A 14,060-nucleotide genomic window follows, 5' to 3' on the forward strand; every position below is an offset into this window, starting at 1 on the left:
TAAAATAAAAAATAAAATGTATACAAAAAGTGGAAACCTAAATATGTTTAATAAAGAAAATGCCTATGAACATATATAAAATGATATCGTTTTTATAATTATATATTAAAGACTGATAGTGTACCCCTGGATGTAGACATAATTATTTTGTGAACAAAAGTTCATCCATATTCTAGCTGACAAACAATTGACGTCGCAATCGCGCACCACCCGTAAAGGCAGATAACTCAACAATTTGCAATAACAAATTAGATCTTCATTGATAATAACCCAAATTAGCGAGGATTGTAGTTCCATGACTTCAAGCGTCAACATGTCGATCTTTGAATACCTGTCATTATGATGAGTATGCACCAGAAGTTGACACAGAGCACATGGAAATTTAAGCACGCCAAAACTTAACCAACCTATTTTGATGCAAAAGCGCCAAATTTCCCGACGCCAAAATATTCTAATTTACGATATTTCAAAAAATCCAAATGAAAAATGTACCCAGATGTTCCAAAGGAGTGAGGGTCTTCATTTTCATTGAAGACACCTGCCAAACAAATGAAATCGATATAGTCGGCACGTCAATTGAAAATACGGTGACAACAACGCAGCTAGAAAGACGAACAAGCGTGATATTCATATTGCAATAATAAAACGAGTTAATATATGTTCCATTTTGAGCAGTTTTTCAATCGTAAAATTATCCCAAAATCTACACTAATCTAAACTTAAGATAAGATAAATTTAAACTCAACATATACGTACACAATACCGCTCCAATGGATCCATAATTAGTTTAAATAAAACATTTATAAGCTTACATGATAGGCTTACTGTAAACCCATATTTTTTTCGGGTGCAATTAATTTTCATGTTTTTCGCGGGCGATACAAATCCGCGAAAATTAATCATATCAAAAAACAAACATACAAAAAACAACTTTACTACGATAAAGCATTTTAACCGAAGTGAAAACAAATTACTAGAAAAAAAAAGAAAATTCGAAATTAAGTGGATTTTGTTTCTAGATAGCACCATCTCTAATTAAATTAATCCCTAGCTGATACCTTCTAACTATGTTTTAGTTGATGTGATGGTTCAGATATTAATTTGCGGAGAAAACTTCTGCGAATTTACTTTGATCGCGGAATTCGCAAAAATAAATTTTAACAAATGTAAATGCTATGTAACGTTAGACATGGTTTCACCTTTTCAAATAACTTTTTCTTCAAAGTGGAAAAAATCATTCTAGAGGTAATGATGTAAAAAGTAATTGTATACTGTTATTAAACTTTTTTCGTGTGCGATTATTTTTTCCGCAATTTAGCGAGCGATTAGAAATCGCGGAAATAAATTGCGGCGAAAAATATTTCCAATATAGGTAAAGAACAATTAGAGAAGTCTAGATCGCGAAATAAAATCACCGTGAAAAAGTCGTTAGGCGTGAAATCATAGAATTAAGTTGCCACGAAAATCAATTAATTTACAATAGTATGCTTGAAAACAGGCTAAGTACATTTTAATTGCAATATTCAAATCCAACAAAAATACATTTACTTCTTGGCTTTGATATACTACAAGTGAGAGAAATAGTTTTAGAGTTCTAGGTTTGAAAACAAATTATTTTGCCAAATTCGAGTCCTGAATTTACGCCATTTTGAAATGTTCCACCAATGGTAATAATTCAAGATATTAAAAGAATATGCACATTTACAATGTTTAACAGTTAATTACAAAAATAAAAAACAGTGAAAATCTTCTTGATTGTTTTCTGATCGAAATGTCAACATACTGAGACTTGTAGAGAAATCTTGAACTTCACTTTGTGGAAAATAAATTCTCCGCATTCTAATCTCGTATGTATGAAAATTCATTCTATTGTGGTCTCTGTCACTTGCCGATTCAGATTGGGGGTCCTGTCCCTGCTAGCATTTGCATTCCATTGTGCTAAGTTCCTTTTTGCTTTTTTTCAGACGTCCCTGTCAAATGCAACAGCTAAATGTTGCATGCAATTCAAGATGGTCTTATACATAATGGTATATTTTTTCAGCTAAAGGCGTGGCTCGATGGAATCAAGACCACAGCAGATTAAATCAAAACAGATACCGGTCGTTTCCTTTTTGCGATAGTCTTTCTGCAATAGCCTAATGGAATTAAACTTCAGATACAACTGGCTTGATTGAAAAGGCACAGTCACAAAGTGACAGAGGTCGTTTCTACAAAGACTCCATCACATGTTTGGGTGACGTAGACCGCGAAAGAGGAGCCGAAACAGTCATGACAACAATCAGTCTTTTTCTGTGACGGAAATAGGAAAAGAGATAGCTCACCAATCGATTAGCCTGCCAACTAATTGTTTCAAGTTCAAAGCCTATTGGTAGTGTTGGATTTCCTGTTAGGAAAGCAGACTATCAATAGTTTTAATATATTAATAATCTTAACTCGTGAAAGGCGAATACACTTTAAACAGAAGGCTATGTCAGAGATGGCTGGTAAGCCATCGTATGACATCTTATATCGACCAGGAATTAGCCAAGTGGTCTTCCAGTAGAGTCCATTTTCATAGTGCTTTTATTGTTCACTTGTCTAGTTCCTATCAGCGAAATCAAGTCAGAGATTTAATAGCACGGAGATTTCTTGTGACAGATAGAGTTCTTACAACTCTGCCTGTTTGTCATGTTAAAATGTCAAGCGATTTCATCAGGTTGAATGGTATTAAAAAGTTAGTTGTCTGATTTCATACGATAAAAGCCATTACATTATTGTTTATTTATTGGATCTTTTGTTGTCACTATCAATACGTTTCCTTATCCTCAGACGATTATTGTAAGGTTCTGAATCATGTGCTGTTTTGTAGGCTTTTAATTGAGATATTACTTTAAGTTATTGAGGTTATTGACCTGGCTAACATCACATCATATCAACTAACAAACATCCTACATACACAGAATCCTATATAACAAAACAAAAATATGTTGTTGTCATAAACATATGCAACAAGAGGCCAATGGACCTGAACGGTCACCTGAGTTCAGATACAGAATGAAACAAAGACATATAAACACTATATATTGGCCCAGCAGGCCCTTGAAGTCAGTCAGTGATTTTATAAATTTGACTTTTTAATCTATTAAGAGTATCTGGTTCCCTCAAATCTGTGAACTCAGAAGAAAGATTTTTGAAATGTTATCCATTTTGACCCCTTTTGGCCCCGCCCCTCTGGCCCCTGGGGGTCGGCCAGGACCAATATGGATATGACGTTAAAATGCTATCTCAGGCTAATAATTCTAACCAGACTGACTAATTTCCTATGAGAACTAAGCAAATAATGTTCATTTATGTGTTTTTCATATATAAACTTTAGTAAACTTGACAATCTCCCAAGGGGGAAACACGAGACCCAAGGGTAATATAATTCACATGTTTTGTAAAAGGACCTTAAAAACTTTCCATCTATGAATAGTATTTTATTCTACCAGTTCCAGAACTTCAGAAGAAGATTTTTGAAGTTTAAGTCTATTTGACCCTTTTTGGCCCCGCCCCTAAGGCCCCTGGGGGCCAGTCACTGAAAATTTGCTAATAGAGATATTTCTGACAACATTTGACTAATTTCCAATTACAAATGACCAGATAATGTTCAAAATGTGTTTTCCCTTGTAAACTATAGTAAACTTAACCCCCTCCCCAAGGGGAAACATGAGACCCCAGGGTCATAAAATTCACAATTTGTGCAGAAGGCCTTGAGACCTTTCTATCTATGAAGAGTATATGATCTACATGTACCACATCTGTGAGTGAAGAAGAAGATTTTTGAAGTTTTAGCCAATTTTACCCCTTTTGGCCCCTCCCATGGCCCCCTGGCAGATGGGGGGGTCATATAATTCACAATTTTGATTGATCGTATGCCTTAAAAGGTTTGTGCAAAATTTCATTGAAATTGCTTCAGCGGTTTTGGAGAAGAAGTCGAAAATGTATATTATTTACGTACACGCGGCGCACGACGGACGACGTACGACGCAAGACGACGGACAAAAGACTATTAAGTCTCAGGTGACCTGAAATGGTTATCCTAAGACATACTCGTTTTAAAATGGCAGATTTTGATTTACACGGATGTTCATGGAAACATATCAGGATATGAGCACCATGTGCAGCAGAAGAGAATGCGCTACATATGCAAAGGGTTATAATTATAAAGTTATGTGTTATAATTGAGTATACAAAACATATTTCTGGTATTGATAATACCATTAAACTATTATCATTACATCTTTTCCTTTTTTGAAAGTGTTTTATTATGAAAGAACGAAGCGCTGCGATATATTTGGTGTCATTGACTACTTTATTACAGATGAACTGATATTTCTACATTACATTAAAATATATTTTGATTGTTATCCACGAGTGAAGACGGGATAATTCATATAAAAATATTTAGTAAGATATAGCATAGCAAACTCAATCATGTGATAAAACTTAGGTCATATCAAAGGTCAGGTCACAATGCCAAATGCTGATCGGGTGGCACGAACGTTTTACACAACCGACTTCAGGATCATAAGATAAAAATGCAGATCAAATCACAGCTTCAGCACACGTATGTTGTAGATGTTACAAAGTGTTATCTCTTTGTACATAGGACACTCAATGTGATAACATAAATATGACCTTTAAAGGGACAATTCAATGAGGCTAATTCTGTTACACAACCACGAAGCAAAATATGACATAAATGTATTGTTCTATATTCCTTATGAAACATATAACAAGAAATATTTTCAAATTCCACGACATTGTTAAGTATTTTGATTGATACCGTTGAAATTCCAAATCGTTGATCAATACGATTAAGCAGATATAACATGTATGCTGTACCCATACCCGAGCCAAAGTCACGTACGTTAATCAAATGCAACACATAACCACTGATGAGTTGATGAAATTAAATTTAGACAAGAATATGCACCTAATAAGGTAAACACACTACTGTAAAGGCGATTTGAGTAATTGTAGACAAAAAAATCTTTACTACACTGGCAAGGGCCAGGGTTCGGCATACAAGATGTCCGATCACAATGTGTAATTGCGGACAACAAGCGACTTTGAACATTTCACAAACATTTCACTATAGTGGGCTTTTCTGGCATATTACAGTAAAACCAAATAATCTAATTACTAACTACCAATGATGTGCATAATATATATATATACATATACCTCATATTTAAACGCATTTTTCACTGTAGGTTTAATATCATTGTATGGTTGTTCTAATTAAAGTTTTTATGTTAATTGGTTAAAGATGATTTATATCCTATCAAAAAACCATCATAATCATAATTCACTACAAAACGCAGAAATGTAGCAACTATTATACTAGATGTTTTATCATTATATCGATACTTGATATAATTCTAGACCTGCATAACGTTGAACGATAACTTTACGCTAGTTCTTTCGGACCCTTCGTTCTCAGTACCATTCAATTTAAATCACCTGTATTATAAATTTTCTTAAAATATCAATATTGTTTATTAGCTAGTGTTGTTACTCTGTCAGTTTTTCCGTGTAGATGATACTTTCAAGAGGGGTTGATAGAGCGAATTTCATTTATATCTACAACGGAAGAGGACGACTGATGCGCTTAGTGCCATGTCCCATTTAAATCGCATTATACTGGAGAAATGGAAGTGAGAAACCATGGAGACCAAAGCCTTATTACGTTTCATTTATATATATGTATGTCTTAATCGCCTCAAATTACTAGTAATCATTCCCCCTCCGCCCCATCGTAGCTAAATTGTCTTTAAAAGGACAAACCAGCCGAAAGGAGTCATTTTCTAAATTCTCTTGCCTAATTATGTAAATTCGTGATTTGTACAATATTTCCTGTTCTGTCCATCCTCTTCCGATAAATTGTCATGTCCAAAGTGTTCTATACACTGTATTCGATACCTGGTGGATTTTTTCTCATTAAAACAGACCTCTAAAATGAATTAACGGTCGGAGTTCTCGGAAAGAAATCATTACGATCCTACCAGCACGCGGCAAATTTCTTCTAAGTCATGGATGTGGCAGACAAGTGATTGTAAGACGCTTTGCATGAGGACCAAGTTGTCAAATGTTATTCTCATTTAGCTTGTGGCTTTGTAACAAGAACGACACGAGTCTTTTTGTATTAAATAGTTGCTGAACTTCACAAATTTATTTTCAATTCGGCAGGAATGAAAATCGTTGTTTGTATTTAAATCTCTTATTTTCAACAACGTTAATGGATAATATGGTAAGGATGTACTGAGAACAATAATTATATGTAAAACATATATCTAATACATTGATAAAGTTGTCGTATCGCTCCGAACAATCGGAACGCTCCTTAACCATCTAAATAATATTTCCTTGTCATGGAACACACAATTTAAACTGCCTGTGTGGAATTAAAACGATTAGTATTGCCCTGATGTGTTAATTGGATATCAGGGATGTGCTGCTAGCGTCTGTACCACGCGCGCTAAGTATGCAGGCATTGGTCCAACGCTGTAGGCTGGCGTAGAAGACCCCTGTCATGTCATTAACATATTCAACAGCAGATTAACTCCTTAATTCATTCCTGTTTGATTCTCTAGGCTCGATAAATACAGCTCGAAAGCTTCCATGCTTCCTACTCCTCATTCTTCTTCTGCTCAATATAGACCGCAAAAATGATGAGCGATAATATTGACAGTCAGCGACTCATCAGCGAGGCGTCAAGATTAGGTAAGTTTTACTTTACGCAAATTTTCGCAACATTATTGTTGTATCGAAAAAGCATTTCTAAATGGTATTCTATTGATATGGAAATTTGTTTTTCATATATTTCGTTTTCAGGGGTCTTTCTAAATTTTTCAATCAATGAAGCCATTAAAGTTGTGCTGAGTGTGGCATTTCTTGCGCGTTGGCTTCTTTCATTCTGTAGTAGTCCTGTCATGTTACTTATGAATAAGTTTTGTGAATAAAAGATCATTGAGCTGTCAATAAAGGGTTGGTAGATCTATCAATTTCAATTTTGGAATATTCAATTTTCATTTCAATTATCCTTAATTTTTGCAAAAATGTTGAATTTTGTTTATGACAATACAACTGGTGTTTTCTTATTTCATTTATCAAAATAATGTATCATAGTATGGAAGAAATAATGGGAAATACTTCATGCATTATATCAAGAACATGTGAATGTAATTAAAATTATTTTTTAGAATGTTTCAATATGTTTTAAATTTCATTGTTAGGAAAAGTTAGTGATCCGAAACTTAATATCAGGCCACAGGTATATTTCCAGGTTAATTAAGTATTAAATTAAGTCCTCGTGTTGCGAAATTCTGATTTCTATTATTGTATGAAATCTTTACTCAAGGCATTTTTTCAGGAATAACAAGTTCCAGATGCAAAAACCTAGACTGATCATCATGCAAAATCGTATATACCTTTCAAACAATTATCAGAAAATGACTTTATCATCAGCTAACATAATCTATTTGAATATTTCTTTTCTATAGGATTTTCTCTATATAGAATGACTGACGATAATACAAACCCGCAATAATAATAAACTGAATAACTTTTAATTTGTTTTATTAATCAATGTACACAGCGGAACTCAACTTGTGACTTTTTGGGGGAAAAGTTATGTAATTTTTATTGAACTGAAAACTTTATCAAAATGTTAATTCAGTTTTAATCAATATCTGAAACAAACTCCTTTTTAAATGTCAATTATAATTAATTCAAAATACATCCGGATAGCTCTTTGACGTCCCGATTAGTTTTTATTCAAATACAAAAATGTAAATGAAGCCATATCTGCCAATTACATATCATAGAACATATGTCGATTTGTTGAAAAAAAGTGATTGCCAATGGGTTTTGTCTTTGATTTGTGAAAATTTGATTTCTGATTATTTTTACTAACACTATTATGATCTAGTTTCTGTTCATGGGCACGGATTCGTGTACCAATAATATGATACAGACTCTAAAATCTTAAAGTGCTCGTTGGATTTCCTCTTTTTTCTTTTTATATTCCTACCTTTTTTGAAGAATCAAGACAGCACAACAGCTGTATTATTACTGAAATGTTTTTATTATTTGTTCATTAAGAAAATATTAAAATAAATATTTTACAGTTAATTAAGTTTAATATGCCTCGGGAAGAAACATATCCTTTAGATATTCTTTCATAAATCAAAACTGAAAATTAATGAAATTTATCATTTTTGCGGTCAATATTTAATGGATATCCCTGCCTCCCCATGAGTATTGTTTGAGATTGTTTAGATTAATTTTTGCCATCATCAATTATCATAACTTTTGATAATACCAATACGGTCAAGTCTTGAAAGGACGAAGTAGATTATGGGACAGTGCAACAAAAATGCCTTGTGTTTCTACTAGCGTTAATATTTCATGGCCCCAAGTGTTGAAACAAACAACTTCAGCCAAAAATGAACTTCAGTCACAAATATTAAAGATAACTTACATAAGGAGAATAACTTAAGCTTTGACTGAAGTCTTCACTTTTTTCGAGAAATCGGAGCCTGAACAAGCTGTTGAATGGATTTCGGTAAGAAAATAATTCTGTTTTTAACCGTACTATTTACAGAATTCATATACATCAAATATTTCTTTTATAGTTTTGTTGCTTATACAAACATTTTTGTCTGAAATATAGATCGGCATTGTTTAAATATCGATGTGACTTTCAATACTAATTAAAACGTAGACAATTCTTTAACGTGATACATCAAATTGAAAACGAATTTCTCAACGATGCAAATAGATTTAAAACAAAATTGACAGAACATATCAACTAATCTATGATGTAGATAATAATCTAAGACTTGTAAGTATGATGAAACAAGTACACATCTGTATATTGTATGGATGTTTAAGTTTAGAATTGAAAGTTGGTTTCGATAAAAGAGTGTTAAGAATATCCTTAATAACCTCATGATCAACTAATGTGTGTATTTGTCCAAACAACGTTGTACACCTGCAGTAATTGCAAATTTTGCACCTGTTCTGTTGCTGTTAATAGCCTTGATATCCAAGGTCAAAACTTGTTTATAAATCGTCCTTCCTAATCAATGTATAAATAAGTAATGTTCTCTGAACGTTAGAAGCCTACCGTCTCGTCAAAAACAAGGGTTGCTAATTAAAGTCTATACCGTTCCATGTCTTTTAAGTAGGAAATCCTTCACTTGTGGCAAATATCATAGCACTACCTAACGTATTGCAGATCATCCAGAGACAAAACGTAGATAGGAATGATTCATGTAAGATTAGCTCTAGTGGACACAGAAGTCATAGTAAGAGCTAGGACGTGGACCTCTTAACGACTTATCGATTGGTTATCGATTAGAGTGATAGGCCTTTATGAATATTGAATAAGCATTGTAACATCTGAATGTTTGTCTTGAATTCATTTTAATGAGGAAAACATTTGACAAAATCGTGTTACAATTTCTTGTCATTTGTCATTTCCATAATGAAAAGGCATGAATAATTAGACAAGGTTATGATACGCATAATATTTCATGTTACGATGCTTTAATGTAATTCACAAACCTTTTCGGGTAGACTTGTTCAGCTAACATATCGAAAATGAAACTAGAAAGAACATGTATTTACACCCGTGGGTTCATGAATGTAAGTACATGTAGATCTATATTTGTAATTACGTATTTATGAGTATATAAACGATGTTGTGACTTTAGGTTTCGAGGCTGTCTGTTTATTTCACTGTAATGTGCGTTTTGAAATATTTTTAGAAGCTAGATGCAGTATTTGTACCAATTTAATTGCGTCATAAAATGTTACATCGAAAATCGCTAATTTAAAATTACCGCGGAAATAATTTTATACACTTACAGTTATTCGTTAGTCATCAGAATAATAGCATTTTTATTTCGATAAAACACCAAAAGCGCAAAACATTTACGTTGGCAATATCATATAGATATTTTAGCAATAAGTAAAATATTTAACTTGTTTTAAGACAATTATATCAACATACGACATGAACTATAAATTCCGTATGGGGATTACATTTTTGATCCACTAAATGGAAACCGGTTTTGTCTATCATATTCCATAGTTTGCACTAAATAATAGGAGCCATCTTTCTGATATAAACAAGTATCTTGATGATTTTTTTTTATAAAAATAAAAACTGTAGATCAACATCTTATTTTGTGCTAAAACCTGAAGAATTTAGGTATGGCACATTCTAAGATAAAATTTCAAAAAAAGAATCATAAATCCTATTAATTGAGCAAATATGTTTGTTTTTGTTGCATATTTCTTCATTGATTAACACTTGCAGTGACAAACCGCTTCCACCATTTTTCAGATTTCGATAAATCATTTAACTCATGAGGGTGAGCGTTGGAATTCTGATGTCGTGAACTGAACTAATTTGTCAACATTGATGACATTATCTTATTTCTGCTATTTCCGCGAGATTGTCTCTTAACAACACTTGAATTAATCAGCGCAAACACAATTTCTTGGCATTGTCGCTATAATGAGACCCGGTAACTGTATTAAAGTATCATCAGTTAAGCTTTCCAATCGTTACCATCTCACATGATCCGGTGATTATTTCCTCCTCGATACAACTCGGCAATGAAATCAACCTCAATCCTGATTCCTATACAGACTGACATCCCCGTGAAATGGACAGCGTCGTGAATCACAGCTGCACGGCGAATTCTCGATGGCTCTTCTATGATTCTTTCTGACTACCACCCGACGTATCATTGCCAATTGGCGGCCCTTAATTGCCCAGAATTAGATCTAAAGGACCGGGGTTGACGGTGCTAATTTGTTTCCAGCATAAGTGCTATGGAAGTCGAGAAAATAGAATAATTCAATTAGGCACTGGGTCTTTTATTTGATTTTTCGATTTCCAGGAATTTTACAGAATCAAATCATACACTTGTCAAGGATTTGATATCCGGACGGTGTTGCCGAATTCGCTGGCGCGGCTGATTTGGGTTTCGATAGTTTTCAGCGAACCATGCATGCTATGCAATGGCGTGAAAACATCACATTCGCAGGGTAATCCAGTTATATGTAGGGGAGCAATCCATGTAGTCGGTTACTGATGTCGGTGAATTTAAAGCAGTTGTCTTTGATTGTCGTATATGGCACGTCGTGTGATGACAATCGCTTCAGGATTTTCTTAAGATATGTGTACATTCTATGTCTAAATTCCCTTATTTGATTGTTGAGGTTTGTGGACCATGTAGTCTGTGAAATAAGCCGGTGAATTTAAAACAGCTGGATGTCTCTGTTGTCTGAAAAAGTGCTTGGCAACAACTTTAGCTATCAATAATCGTCTGTAGATAGTTAAAAAAGGAAAACGAATTGTGATTTTTAAATATTTTATGAAAAAATAGCAGAGGCAAATGAATTGTGTAACATTAAACATCATAGACATTTACTTGGTAATTTGGTATTCATAAAACAGGAGAAATGATATTTCTGTGTTGTAATTAATTTTCAGAATACTTATTTTGGTGGAATAATGTTCGAAATGTTGAAACACATTTGTGATTGATATCCGGCAAATTAATAGAACGCATTAAGCACAATACTTCAGCGTCAGAAATTACTAAAATATCATTAAAATTAAAATATGCAATTTTATCAGCATTGGTATCTTCACTAGCAACATAGAGAAATTAATGAAATTATATTTGGTGCTCTTCAAGCAAATATAAAATAAACAATGACCTTATTGCGCATAAGTATGAATGATATTGTCAATTTTCGTAACATATACTGAAAGTATGTTTTCTTTGAATTAAACGACAGAAATAAAACACTTGGTTACATTATCTCTGGATGTCAAATATAACGCTTTGACTACAACTGAGTTTACAATTGAAAGTTGTCAAAATACATGAGAAGGAAATTGGAATATCTGCGGCACATTATGTTGAGTATGGTGAATATGTCATAACTTTGAGTATTGTTTTTTAAATAAATGAAAATACGATGAAAATGTACATGTCTCCTAAATGACTGATAGTGTGTGTATATGGACGTGGAACATTAAAAGAAATAGAACTATTACACACAAATAAACTCACGAACTTCATCTTTCATATAACCGTATGGGATGAAGTGTAGCGGTCATCCACGCCAGATGTCCAAAACTGACCACTCGTGGTGCAAAGTCAAGACTTAGCACTCACCTGGTCGGTTATAATTAGGATCAAACACGATTTATTGTCCGGTGTAATGGTTTTTCTTTGTCATAATGTCCCTGCTAGGCGATGGTTGTGATATGACATAAATTAATGTCTTCTAGCTGAGGGTTATGAAGCCTTCACGATAACTCTGCTAACACAATTGATGTTCCAATTTCAGATTTGATAAGGACGCTTGTGATTCAACAAATTCCTCATGGTATCATTGTTTTCATAAAACGTGAAATCTTAAATCTTAATTCAGGATATATTATATAATATAACTTTAAAACCACATTATGTAACCCGGGGTTGATTTCGGGAAGCTGATGAACAAACTGACAATACTTTATCATGTCTGCTTAAGAAGTGGTGAGGAGGTTAGCTCTCAGATTGTACATCACCTCATAGAAATGAGAAAATAAATGAAAGCGGATGCTGGTGCTGACTTTGTCTCTGATCTTCTATATAACGGCTGAATCCATTGCAAAATTTCATTTCCGTTATTTTGAAATATTTAGGTATTTATGGTGATGTGAACGGTATTTTTATTTGGTTTCGTTTGAATTCATTTGATGAATGTGGCAGTTAGGGAAGTGGTAAAAATGCATTTTGACATGACATATTACATACTTTCATGTTTGAACGTACACTTAATTAGTTTATAAATGTTTTATGTGGTTAAGTTAAACTTTCGTGAAAGTTTCATGACATGAAATCGATTCAAAATTTAATTTCCGAATTCATTAAAAAATGGAGCTCATACATATTTGATGAGATTTTCGTCACGTGATATATTGTCTTAAAGAAATATGATTATTCTAATAATATTTCTAATGTTTGCTTTACATGATTGTTTTAATTATGTTTTAATCAGAAAAAAAGACTAAAGAATAATCAAAAAAGAAAATGATAATTCGTTGTACTGTGTGATTTTTATCTTTAATTAAGTTTTTTTTTTTAAATATTTTTTTCCAAATATGAATGAAGTAATTTGTAATTAACTTATGCCTGGGGCTATGACGATATAATGAAGAAGGATAGTTGCTTCACGCGATATAATTGAATCGAGATATGATACTACTTCTTGAAATTCGAAATATCGATAATACACCTGTAACACTCTAACATTCATTTCTATGAAATACGATATTCGTTAGTTCCATTTTATTCAGCAATGATATCTAATTTATTTTTAATTAAATTAATCAAAATATTTATCGTTTACAATGATATATACACACGACGAAAATTATTGATAATTATTGATAAATAATGGTAATCATCATGAAAAACTAAATTAGAGCTAAATTATTAATATCAAATTTTCGATGATTCTTTGGTTTCATTATGTTTTCGCAGATCGCAAACTCGTCAAATCTTATCGTTTTCTTTATATTTACATAAAAATAAAGAATGTTTATCAATATGAGTATATTCGCCTGACGTTGTCAAATGTTTTGTAACAGCATATACATGTAATACTTTTTTGCCCGAAGATACATGTAATAACTTTTCATAGAATTGCACACGTTGATAGTGAAGATTTATGAATGCTTTACATCTTGTTGCATGCAGCTGATTCAGAGAGCGGAAGAAATATAAAACGGGTATGTGGAAATGCGAAAGTACGAAATGGTCGAACGGTCAACTTGAGCAAGCAATTTAAATGCCTTTCATTTCATAAAGTGGTTCTTGACTTTATTTTTTCTATTCTTTAAAAGTGCAACAATGGCGAGAGCGTTTCATCATTTTTGAACGATAAACCTCCACATCTGCGGGTGTCCACTACAATTGAAGGATATAAAATGATTGACAATAGGCATACGGACTGAC

Source organism: Argopecten irradians, chromosome 10 (assembly GCF_041381155.1).
Source record: "Argopecten irradians isolate NY chromosome 10, Ai_NY, whole genome shotgun sequence".
NCBI lineage: Eukaryota > Metazoa > Mollusca > Bivalvia > Pectinida > Pectinidae > Argopecten > Argopecten irradians.